This window comes from Pseudopodoces humilis, chromosome 1 (genome assembly GCF_049639895.1).
Source record: "Pseudopodoces humilis isolate 2021_Gansu_Grassland_sample_001 chromosome 1, ASM4963989v1, whole genome shotgun sequence".
Taxonomy (NCBI): Eukaryota; Metazoa; Chordata; class Aves; order Passeriformes; family Paridae; genus Pseudopodoces; species Pseudopodoces humilis.
In genome coordinates, this window is record NC_142200.1 from 148,228,551 (window position 1) to 148,241,417 (window position 12,867).

Here is a 12,867-nt window from a genome sequence, read left to right on the forward strand (position 1 = left end):
TTCTGTTACACTTGTGCAGTGCAAAATGGGGCAACGATTTGGATTTTAAGCATTTTGTTATTATCTGGGAGCCCTTTTAATGGATTTAGCAAGACAAAGATGAAGGCTGTTTTGCTACTGTGAGGATTTGGCTTTATTCAATCCTGATGTCCCTGCCCAGGGCAGGGAGTTGGAACTGGATGATCTTTGAGATCCCTTCCAACCCAAACCATTCTGTGATTCTGTGATAATCCCCAGTTAAATCCATTTTGTTGCCACTGGTGCACAGCTGGCTCTGGCACTGCTCACCTGTTGCAGTGTGGGGACAACACAGCGTGGTTCTCTCCGTGATACTTATGATAAACCTCACACCCCTCCAAAAAAAAACCACAGAAAAGAGGCTCAGTTTTCCTTCTTTTCTTTAAATACTTATTTATTGAGGAGATATTACAAACTGTCAGCCCTGATTTTCCCCAGAAGGTAAGATTGCTCATGGTGAAGGGTGGAAGATCCAGTGATGTCCAGGAGAGCTGCTGGCATTGACTCACTGCCCTGTCTATGCAGGGACAAAAATAATACAGCTGGAATCCTCTCACAGCAATTTCTGCTCCTGGCAAAAGTCTCTGCAGCTTGGCTAATGGAAAGGAAATAAATGGCATCCATCATTTTGTCCCCACTGACAGGCTCTGCTGCACCCCTGCCCCTCAGCAACTCCAGCAGAGGCTGTTTTGTTCTGTCCAGCTTGTCTCAGCCACATTGTTCCCAAGGAAGAGATTCCCAGTCCTGCAGAGTGGTTTCTGCCCACCACAGGGCTCAGACCCGTTTTTCTAACAAGGGTGATCCTTAGATTTCTCTGGAACATCCTAAACTGTTGTTTTCACCCATATATTTGCCTTTTCTGTCCCAAAGCGAATTTCTACCAGAGCAGAGGGATTTGAGGGGAACATGAACATGAACAATTTTATCCACAGTTCACAGGTGAGGGGACTGAAGCTCCTTCTGAGTCTGTCAGAGCTTGCTTTGCTGTTTGAAATCATGCCCTGAGCATATTAAAGGGTGAGGGAGTCCAAACACCAAAATTATTCTGCTTTTAGTGTTTGGCAGCTGCATTCAGTATCATGCTTGAGCCATCATGACAAAGTCAAACACAGAACAGTGGAGTGCAAGCAACATCAGGAACCCCGAAGTGTGTTTTTTCTTGGCCAGGTGTCCACACAGATGTGCTGGAAGGAAATACTGGGGAATTGTGGGTTCTATCCACATCTCCACTTCACCAGGGACGTTCAAGTCACAAAGATTCACCTGACCAGGGAACACTCAAACAAACCAACAGCAGTGAGTGATAACAGCTGCTAAATTGTCCATGTTTTTGGTTAGCTGCACAGTCCCCTTTACACTGGGGAGAGGAACACACACTACAGGGAAATAATTTCCAGTTCTCCAGTCCACAAAGTCTAAAGAGTTTCCCACCTATTCCTCCTGCTTAGTTTGAATTCCCTAAATCCATAAACTTGAATGCCCAGTGGAGTCCATATCCCACCAAAAGCATCACAGTGACAGGGAGGCAAGCAGGTGATGAGAGCCAGCTCAAGTTACTCCAGCTGCTGAAGTCCCTGATGCCTCTGGGACTCGTGGTGACCCTGCTCATCAGGGATGTGAAACTTGATGCTAAGGAAAGCCACTCTGATTTACAAACCAGGACATGATCCACTGGCCTCTGGGCTAGCTTTGGGATAACAGTCACTGGTTATGCATAACTCACTTTTAGGGACTTTGATTAAACCATTCTGGGAGCCTGGTTTGGGGGATTCAAGGCTTAAAACCCTCGTGTGGCTGGCAGTAATTTCTCCCAAATCTCTGTCACTCACTTGAGACGGGTCCATCAGCTCAGTAGGATCAAGGTGTGCATCAGAGACACATGAGGGAGGAGACTGGGTTTAAACCCTTGCCTAGAGGAGAGAGTTCCCTTCATCTTTCTCAGAAACACAGTGATGTAACAAAAATAACCTTTGCCTGGTCCTCCTGGCTAGATATTGTCCACACAAGACAATTTTGGTTTCCATGACTTTGGTACATTACACCATCACAAAGGATGCTCTAATCCCTCCACCTCCAAGTGCTTGGCTCTCCAACCCCATCCCACAGCTGTGAGCATGTGCTACCCTGAGGTTTGTACTCAGAAAAGTGGTACAGCACTGGTTTTCAGCTGTCCCGTGTCCCCTTGGCCTCACTGTCCCCTCAGGCTGACCTGCCCACCTCCAGATCCTGCACACATAGAGTTTGTCTCCATCCCTCCCATTTCCCAAAGGATTTTCCTCAGGAGCACGCTCAGCTCTCCCCTTCACACTTCACGGGGCACAGAGCCCTCTGTTCAGCGTGGCGGGGTCCAGCCCTTGTGTTCTCCCCAGGCTTTGAGCAGGGAGAAGTTCCTTCCCTCGTGTGGATCTTCTGGTGCCTCCTTAGGTACTTCTTGAGCCAGTAGCACTTCCCACAGACCCCACACTTGTGGGGTCCTCCCCCAGCAGCTGGTGCTTGATCAGGTGGAGCTTATGGGGGAAGCACTTCCCACACTTGGTGCACTTGTAGGGCCCCTCGCTCTTGTGGCTCTTCCTGTGCCTTGTCAGGTTCGACTTCTGGTTGAAGCTCTTCCCACACTCGGAGCAGGGGAATGTCCGTTCACCCCTGGGGTCTCCTTCTGCTGAGGGAACTTCCCTGGACATGGATTTCTTACAGTTCTCCAGCACCTCCTCTTTGGTGGACCAGCAGCATTTCTCCTGCTTCCTCTCTGGGCTCTGGCTCTCCTGGTGGTTGGCCTCCATCCCAGGTTCCTCTTTAATCCAGATCCTCTGGGTAATAGCACTGAGGTTTGGCTTCTGTCCAGAATGCATCCCAAAATTAAAGCTTTCTTCTGGTTCTTCCTTCACATGGAACACCTGGTTAGTGGCTATGGGGCCTTCTCATTTGTGCTGCCCATCAGCATCTTCTTATTTTTTAGGCTGTCTCCCCTGTAAAACAGGCAGTAGGATTTTTGGATCAAAGAGGTTTATATAGGCTGGGTTTTCTGATGGCTCTTCCTTGACTTGAAGTTTCTGGCAGGCTGCTGCAGCAGTGCTTGCTGTGCCATCAGTGGGTGGTTCTGGTTCCTCCTTCACCTGGATTTTCCGAGGAAATTTCTTTGGGTTCAGTGGATTTCTACATCCCTGGGCAGCATCTCCTTCATGGGCCATACTTTCCAACACATTCTCCTCTGACCTGAAGCCAAAATGGAGCTCCTTTTGCTTGGCGCGGTTCCTTTGGTGGACACTGGAACACCTCTTGGTGCTCAAACCCTTCCCACACTCTGTGCAGACAAAGGGCCCCTGCAGTGCACCTTCAGGTGAGCCAGCAGCGTGGCTCTCTGCCCAAAGCACCCACTGCACTGGGGACACTTGAAGGGCTTCTCCTACCTGTGCACCTCCCTGTGGGCTGTGAGGATGCCCTTCCTCACAAAGCTCTTCTCACACTTGGCCCAGGGTGTGCATGTGGGCGCTGAGGGAGATCCTGGAGAGATCCTGGGAGTTCTCACCCTGGTGTGAGTCCTCTGCTGGGCAGCCAGGCAGATCCCCAAGGGGGAAGGGTCTGTCCCCTGTGTGGATGCTCTGGTGGGCAGCCAGGTGGCCTCGGGAGAAGCGCCGCAAGGGAGGAGCTCCTCTGCTCCTCTGTGGATCTCTGTGCCTCCTCAGGTTCCCCTTCTTGCTGAAGGATTTCCTGCACTCCTCACACGGGTCTGTGGCCCCCAGGGTTTAACCACGTCCCTCATGGCAGGTTCCCAATGGCTTGGGAACAGCCTGAGGTACAGCAGAGCCACAGTGGGGACAGGCTGTCTGTGGGGACGCAGAAACCACCAGGACACAACACACCAGCGAGTGCTGGAATGGATGCTGTGGGAACAGGGTGCTGCTGCTCTACACCAGCTCAGGATGTTCTGCTTCTCTGCACTGCTCAGCCTTCTGACACCTCAGCTTGTAGATGAAATGCTTATAGCTCCATCTCCATCTCATCTGGAGAGGCTTCCCTGGCGTTCCTGGAAAGGCTTCTCTGCTATTCTGGACATTCAAACTGCCAGACTGAAAAAAGGAAAGGAAAAGGATGAGGTTATTATTTCTTCTGCACCTCCTGTGTCCAGTATATCGACACCTTGGCTGCTCCAGAGAACCTGGGACCTTTGAAGCCACAGGCCCAACTGGACACTGGCAGAGAGGGCAGGAACAGGATGATTAACCAAAGTTTTGAGGGGGGGGTCTGTGATACATTCGCTGCTGCAATGACACTGAAGTATCAGCTCTACTACTGCCATGCTAGTAATTTCAGAATAGTCCTCTGTCCATTGACCAAGAAGATAAAAGAAATAATAGTAGCAAGAATAAGAATAAGAATAAGAATAAGATTTTATTATATTAATAAAAGCCAAAACCCAACCACCTGCAAAGTCATACTAAGCCAGGGGAGACAAAACACACCCACCTGGAGCAGGAGCAGGTGGTTAGTGTTTGCTGTTGGAGGGAACACTCCAAGGTGGGCCAGAACTCCTTCATTTATGTGGGAGCAGCTGTGAAAACACAACAGGTTTTATCTCAAAGCAGACAAAGCCCCAGCAGCAGCCAGGCTGGGAAGAGGACTCAGAAAAGTTCAATATTGTATGTTTATTAAGGAAAGTCATTAATGCTGAATGGGTAGTGGATTTATCCTGGGCACCAAGGATCCTCCTGGGGTCTGGCTGATGCTGGGGGCACACGGGGGGCTGCAGTGGGTCACTGGTGTCCATGGCCTGTCCTCTCACCAGGGATGCTCTCACTTGTCCCTTAGAGAAACCTCTCACTGGCAACAGCCATTCAATTGGCAGGAATTCTGGCAAAACCCAACAAATCCTTCATACCAATGCTAAAGAAGGAATTCCTGCCTTCTTATAAATAAATATAAATAAAACAAATTTTATTTGGGTTTTTTTCCTTCTTTCTATTCTCCAGATCCTCCGCATCCAAATCCACCCTTTCCTTGGAGCTCGGCGATGCCGGGGGCTCAGGCTTTGAGGGAAGGGCAGAGCGGGGTCCCCGGGGACAGCTGTGCCCTTTTGTGGCCCCGGGGTCGCAGTTTTGGCTGCTGCCCCATGGCTCAGAAGCTCCGCGCTGGCAGCGCCCCGAGGGATGCTCAGGCTCCGCCAAGGTGTGCGGGAGCTGCGGGAGGGAGCGGAGGGGATTTCTCCCCGAGCTGTCCTTCTTCTTGGGGGAAAGCTGCGAGGGTCCCCGGCTGGCTCTGCCTTCTGGGAATTGTGGTTCCCTCTCCCCGCATCCCTGGTCCCCATCCTGCCCTCCCTTGCCCTGGCTTTGGGACATTTCCCTCTTGTCCCAGCGGAGCGTGTTCCCTTAATTTTTGTTGGTCTGGGAAGGAAAACATCCTGAGGCACTGCAAGCATCCTCCTTCCCTCCCAGGTTCCAGGAAGTTTCAGGAGAGGGAAGATGCATTCCAGGGAGTGTTTCTGCATGCAGAGAGGAAGGATGCATTATTCCAGAGAGTTTTCCTGTACAATCAGCAGTTTGCAATCCCCCTGGGCAGAGCGGGCAGGGCTTGTGCCCATCTGCCAGCAAAGGATGCCCTTGATCCTCGGTGACTCGGGGGATTTGACAAGGGGGGACACAGAGGGGTGTGGAGCTGGTTTAGCAGTGGGATGAGCACTGCCTGGGAGAGACTCAGCCACAGCAGGACCCCGTGGAAAGCACCCAGACCATCTTGGGGATGCCCTGCACAATGAGGCTTAGAGGTTCAGCAGAAAGCTCTAGCCCAGGATGCTTCCCTGGGAAGGTTTTAGGATCATGGAAATGAAGAAAAGCTGCTGCAGCACGACTCTTCCCTGGGACAGAGATTAGGAGCTGTCCCAGGTCTCTGAGGCTGGGCAATAACATTCATTCCTCGTGCACCAGCACCTCCAAATCTCTCCTAAATATGATTCAAGGCTCCAAACATGCTGTTCCTCTCCTCTTTAAAGCAGGAAACTGAGGCAGGAGATGGTGAGGCGCCTGGCTTGGATCACACAGGTCCTCTGGAGCTCAGATTTACTCTACACACTGTTCCTGCCTGGGCTAAAGGCTGCTGATGTATTTCCTACCCCAGTACAAACCAGCAGCGTGAGGCAGCAGCACCAGTTTGAGGAGCAGCTTGTACCCCAGTCCAGCAAAGGAGAATTCATGCAAATTCACCTCTGTGGCAGGACATGCACAGCACAGGACACAAAGCCCTCATTCAGTTTGCCATATTCAAATTGTTCAGCTTTGATGCACAAGAGTCCCACAGGAGGCCCTGGACAGGCAGGAGAGACCACGGGGAAGGGCCACAGTAGACCCCAGGTCATGTTCAGGATTCCTTGGGGAACATTTCCCCTTTCTCTCCTTTCTTCTTCCATAATACCTTCCCACAAATCCTGCCTGGTGCCAGGCAGCAGCTCCATCCACCAGCCCCATGGGGGTGTGTGGCTCCATGGAGGTGAAGAGCTGGGACAGGACATGGGCAGGGGCTCACCTGGAGCAGCTGGAGGGGTGGAGGCTGTTTGTGTGACTTCTCTGCTTCCAGAAGGTTCTGGAGGAAGGGGCCAGGATTGTGCCATCCCAGCTGAGTCAGTGTCCATTTGTCCACTGTTTACATTTACAATTTACATTATTCCAAGTGGACACCTCCAGTAGGGCAGAGTACTTGTACCAGCAGAGCTCCTGTTTCTCCCCACTGACATCTGCATTTTCCCAGCCCCAGCTCAGCCTCTCCTCCAAACAGACCAGATCTGCCTGATGTCCCCTCAGACTCATGCAAAGCCCCAAAATCCAAGGAAAGAGAGATCAAATATTCCTTGGTACGATCCCAAGGTTTTGCTCTTGTGGTGAAATATAAACTGCACACGTTTTATGTTCACGCACAAAGTGTTTCACAGACAAAGCCGTGACAGTTTGACAGAGTTAGGCTGTGTCCAAAAATAAACCTCTTTGTAAACACAGTTTGGGAGTGATGCCCCAGCCTGAAGAGTCCCCACCATCCCAGGAAAATCCACTTTGGAAGTGAAGCTGTGCCATCGGCTGCCTCTGCAATGCACCACTAGATGCCAGTGAAAGCCCTGCCTGCTTCTCCCACTTAGAAAACCTCATACTTGGGACAAATTGCTTTGCTATATTGTGGGGATTTTGTGGGGTTTTTTGTTGTTTGGGTTTTTTTTTTTTTTTTTTTTGAGGTAATGCTTCACTTTTGGTCTAATAAAGTCTCTTGCATTTAGGTATGTATAAATGTATGAATGTGTTTTGCTCACATCCTCTCTCTGTTTCTCCATTTCTGTCTCTGTTTCCCAAATATATATTATAAACTTGTTTTTGTTTGCTCTTACTTAAATGAGAATTATTTCCCAGTGTCTTCCCAGACCAGGATCTCACCCCCAAGCTCCTTTCCTCATAAAACAACCTAATCCCCCAAGACTTTCACCTGCCAAATCCTCTCTCTACTGCATCATGATGTCCTGATATGAACAGTCATTCCAGGAAATGCAGAGGTGCTGGCATGGCATGTCCAAGTCCTGTCCCCTTTTGGGAAATCATTCCTCATACCAGATCAGCAAGAGGCAAAACATAGGTTCCATCTGTGGAAATAATAAGCTGGAAGAACAGATCTGCACAGAATTGGGAAGGGATCAAGGTGTAGAAGCAAGTTATTGCAGTGGTGCCTATAACCAGCTTGCAGGTGTTTGGTGTTTGGTGGGAAGGTGAAATGAATGAAACTAGGAAAGAGACCCTACATGGAGAAAGGGTAAAAAATAAATCTCACAGCCCTGCACACCTGCAAGTTCTGTGCTGCCTTTCCCAGGTGTAGAGATCAGTACAGGACTGAAATGATCTCACATTCTGCCTTACAGTGCCTGGAGTTCTGCACTTTGCAGAAAATAATCCGTCCCATTTTTCCCCCTGACATTTCCACAGGACTAAACCCTTGAGCAGCCAGCAGGCTTTGCACACACCTTTCTTTTTCACCTGCTTGCACAAGTTCTGAGTGGCTTGGACTGTCCCATGGGCACTCAGTGAGCACAAGGATCAGCAGCTACCCAGGCTGCAGGAGGGATGTGGGAGTGGGTCCTTCCACCCCCTGATGGCAGAGGAGCCCCCAGCTCAGGAACACCTTTGGGCAGGTTGGGTGTTGGTGCCTCCTTCTCCTCCAGCACCTGTGCACCTCTCGCTCTCTGGAGTGCCTGGAGCTGGTTGCCATTGGAGACAAGATGTTGGAATTGGTGGAGAAAAGATCTGACCCAGGCTGGTGATTTCTGTGCCGCCTTCTCAGACAACCCCAGCCCCGTGTTTGACCAGCCATCTGCATCTGACAAGGCTACATAGGGGAAGTGAGAACTAAATTTAAGCCAAGCTGTCATATGCGCCAGTGCCTGATTAATTATGCAGTGGAATAAAAATGAAATTTGGCAAATTGAAGGAGGATGGGTAAGTGAAATCTTCACTCTGCTTTAGAAGGAAATATTGCCGCAGGTTTTGTTAAAGATGCCACAGTTAATCACATCAGGAGGCTTCAGAGCAAGAGGTTGTGCTGGGTACACACAATGCAGGAGGGATGGACAACTGGGTGTGGGGAGATAGGCAGCAGGAAGCCCAGTTACATGTTCAGGTGAGCCTGTGATTGTTCCTGAGACTTGCAAACATGAGAGGTCCCAGCAGAGGCTGAGGAACCCCCTCACTGCCTTGTTACACTATGGATTGTTTTTCTTAATTTAGGAAACAGCTCTCACAGAAAAGCAAATGTGATACAAAAGAATAAAGTGTTCAAAATTACAACTAATTTTCTGTTATTCCAACCTCCCGCTTTACTTTAATTGCTTTTGAGCATCTGATTAGCAAGGAAAGTTTTTCTTTGGAATCAACTCTCACAGCTTCATTGTGCAGCCCAAGCCCAGAGTTTCCCCTCCTGCCACAAGAAAAACAACTGCAGTATCTGTGGCTGCTTCCATATCCATCATATTCATCTGATAAGAGCTCAAAATGAAAAACTGGTGTAAGCACAAATGGCCCCAGTGTTGATTTCGAGCCTGGACAGATCCCAGTGACTTATCTGCTTCCTACAATCAATGGGCTTTTTGAACCTGAAGTTGGTTTTATATTGTTGGGGAGATCTCCTGGTCACTCCATCCTGCTGTGTCAGGAGGGAGAGGAGGGGTTATGGCTGTGATGCCCCCAAATCAGAAACCCCTCCTTGCCCTACCCATGCTGGCACCGCTGTGGGACTGATCAAACAGCTCCAAGAGTTGGAAGTGGTGAGCAGGGAACTGGGATGTTCCAGGAACCTGGGTACTCATCCCTGCACCAGCCACCCTTCATCCCCTGTGTCCTGCTCTCTTCGCTGTGGTTACAACTTTCTACCCCAAAACAGCCGCCCCTTTACAAGACAACACAAAACCCTGCAACTACAACTGTCATTCAGCCCCCACATCCCACTGAAAGGCTCCAAACACGTGTCCCTAGGACTGGCAGGTGTTTTCCCAGTCCAGAGAACTAAAGTGGAGTCTGGGCACGAGCCTGTCCTGTGCTGGTGCCTCAGTTTCCCTTGCTTTCAAAAATCCCTGTGGTACAGCCAGGCTCCCTGGTAGTGAGAGAAGTGTATATTCAGTGGAGGAATTTTAAGGGTGTGTGTCACCCTGAAAATCAAGTTTTCTGACATTGTTTTCATAGTTTCTAAACACTTTCCCAAGAAAGTAACTATAAACATAGATGTTTATATATTCCATTAAAGATATATCTTTTGATGGACAATTCTTATGACCAGTGTGGTTGGGAAGGTGGAAACCTGACTATCCAATCCTTGGTCATTGTCAAGAATCTATAAATACCTAAATGACAGAATAAAGTTACTTCTTCCTCTGCCACACCTGGAGTGGTGTCTGTGTAAATCATTTTGTGTCCATCAGTGGCAGGTGTGAATCATCTGCACTGAGACATCTGCCTTAGGCTGGGGTGGATCACCCTGAGCTGCTTTCTGCAGGCTGGGTTCTGGCTCTGCAGGATGTGCAGATATTGCCATACAAATCCTGATCTGCCACTGCCTCCCCTCTTCTCCTGCCTCTTCCCAACCCCTCTCCTCTCTGGGATGTGTCAGTGCAGACCAAAGGCAGGAGACACGTGTGAATTTGCTCTCCAGGAAGCCTGGGAGGTGTTGTGCCCGCTCCCATGCGCTGTGTGCTGGCTCTGGGGGAAGCCTGGGGTGCCCTGGTGCACACAGCCCTGGGAGCTGTGAACAGCTGTGGGAGAGCTGCTGATAAATAAATGTGTGAGTTTTAACATTAAACTCAGTTTTAAATTCCTGAGTGCCAGCCCTGGAACAGAGCTGAGTCTCTGTGTGCATCCCCCACACACCCCTCACCTCCCTCTCCACACTCTCCCACAGGAAATGTGCTTTATGCTGAGATAACAACGCTTTGGCTTGAAACTGAAGCACAGCAGGTTTAGATTGGATATTAGCATTAAATTCTTCCCTGTGAGGGAAGTGAGGCCCCAGCAAAGGGTGCCCAGAGAAGCTGTGGCTGCTCCTGGATCCCCACAAGCGTCCAAGGCCAGGCTGGATGGGGTTTGGAGCACCCTGGCATGGTGGGAGGTGTCCCTGCCATGGCAGGGGGGTGGGATGAGGTGATTTTTAAGGTCCCAACCCTTTCCATGGTTCTATGAGCACCAAGTGGGTGTTGCAGAAGGAGCTGTCTGGATGATCCTGTAAATGATGCATTCCAGGGATGGGGGAGCGGAGGTGTTTGCAATTGACTTTGTTGAAAAAGGGGATAAAATGCTGCTGGACACTGGGCCAACTGGGCAAACTGGTGTGTCCAGGCTGCCTCTGGGTGGATCCCACCCTGGCATCCCTGCAGGGTATGTCCAGCTCCAAGGCAAGGAACACTTGCTTTTGGATGGGTGATAAAAAGGCACTAAAATCGGGTCAAATACAGAGATAAAATCCTAAAGCAGCTCCATATGGGCCTCTTGTTTTCTAACTGTGAGCTCTGAAGGATCAGAGAGTGAAAACAAACCTGTGTGTTTCTGGCCAAACCCTCTAATATTATAACCCTTTAGACACAGATTTTTGACCAAATCTGAGACCAAGCAGCTTAGACTTCTCTGAGAAATTTAGACAATAAGGGAGCGTCACAAAAACTTGTGACTCAACAGGAGGGACCACAACCCAACTTTAATCTGTAATAATCTATTTAGAATAAAATAATCTATAATCTAAACTATGGAGATGATAGGGTAGTTCTTTAAATTCTGCACTGGCAGTACTTAGGTGCTGTCTTAGCAATAAATCCAATCATAATCATATAATCAATATAATATAATATAATCAATATCTCCAGATATGAGAATCACTTTGTCCCATTCTCATTCCTGACTGAGAGCCTTCACCTGGCTGCTCTGCTGATCTTTCTCCTGCTTTGCCTTCTAGTGTAGAGAACATTTCCTTCCTCCTTGCTTTACTCCTTAGGTACATCCTCCACGTAGTAAAAATGCACCCTGGGAGAGAAGCACCACTGAGTTCTTTGGACCAAGGAACAGGTGACTGAGTAACTCTGAATTAAAGTGCTCAGCCTGTGCTAAAAGGACAAGATTTCTCTGGTGCAGGGCAATTATTGCTTCTTCTTTCATCCCCTGTTTGGTTTAATCTCCCTGATCCCCTCCTCAAGACTCATTCACTCTCCTCCACTTGAGAAAGGATGGTCAGGATTTCTATGCATAAAGTCTCCAAGACTGAATAAGGAAAGTAAAATTCATTTTTAGAGGGTAGAAACACTTACAATTCAAAGTGGTTTTATCTATCTACAGAGAACCAGCAAGCTGGTGCAGAAAATAAAACAAGCTGACCTTTCATCAGCTTTCATGACTCCCTCAAAGGCCTAGAGTGTAGTTCACAGATTTATTTTTTAAATTATATGGAAAACCATCTTTGTCCTTCAAAGCCCAGCTGATCTTATGTTTAAGGGTGAGTTTTAGCCAACACAGCCAGAAAACATTTTGGATTCCTGCCAAGAAGCCTTAAAACCCAAACTTTCAGGTGAAGAAATGGGGTGGAAATCCTTCCAGGAGGACATGGAAGCCAAATGGTTTGGGGAAAATGTCTATGAGCCCTTTAGCTCCAGGATATTTTGGGTCAGTAACTCCCATGCTCCTGGTGATTCAACCACCATCCTGAGGCACCCAGAGCATTTACTGGTCCTTGTGCATCCCCAAAGCTTCCCATTGCTCCTGGTTCTGTGATAAACCCAGCAGGGAATGCTCACAAAGCTGTTCATAAATAATTAACATCTTGTCCAGGTGAGCAGTCCTGGTGAAGTGCCCAAATTCCCAGAGCTCAGGAGTTGGCAGTGTGAGCTTGCAGCAGCCACAGGGATTTGCTGGCTGCCTGCTCAGGAGAGAAGATATTTTTGACATTTAAAACCTTGTTGTCTCGTTATCTTAAACTTCCTTTGGAGGTGGAGAAAATAAGTGGTATCCTGGTTCTTGTATTTTAAACAATACTTCAAAGCAGAGGAGACTTTAAAGGAGAGAAGAGAGGGCTGGGAATGAAAAAAAGCCCCATTTCCTTGTTTTCCACTCAGCCAGGGTGAGCTGTGACATTCTGTCAGGCAGCTGGAGCTCTCCTTGGCATAAGAAACACCTTTACTCATCCCTCCCATTTTCTTGGAGCAAGACAAATCCTTTACTTGAAGCAAAACCTCCAGCAAGCACTGGCCTGTGCCAGTTAATTATCAAAAAATTAACAAACTCCTGACCCTCAACACCAATCTTTTGCAAGAGCAGAGGAGATGTGAGAACAGCCCAAGTAGCTTTGTAATTTGAAGGGGTG

The 12,867-nt window shown here is 48.8% G+C and overlaps 1 pseudogene; it reads right to left on the reverse strand.

Moving 5' to 3' along the window:
- Window positions 1–2,307: 2,307 nt before the first annotated feature.
- Window positions 2,308–3,778, reverse strand: LOC106628406 (uncharacterized; annotated as a pseudogene).
- Between the last annotated feature and the right edge of the window lie 9,089 nt (window positions 3,779–12,867).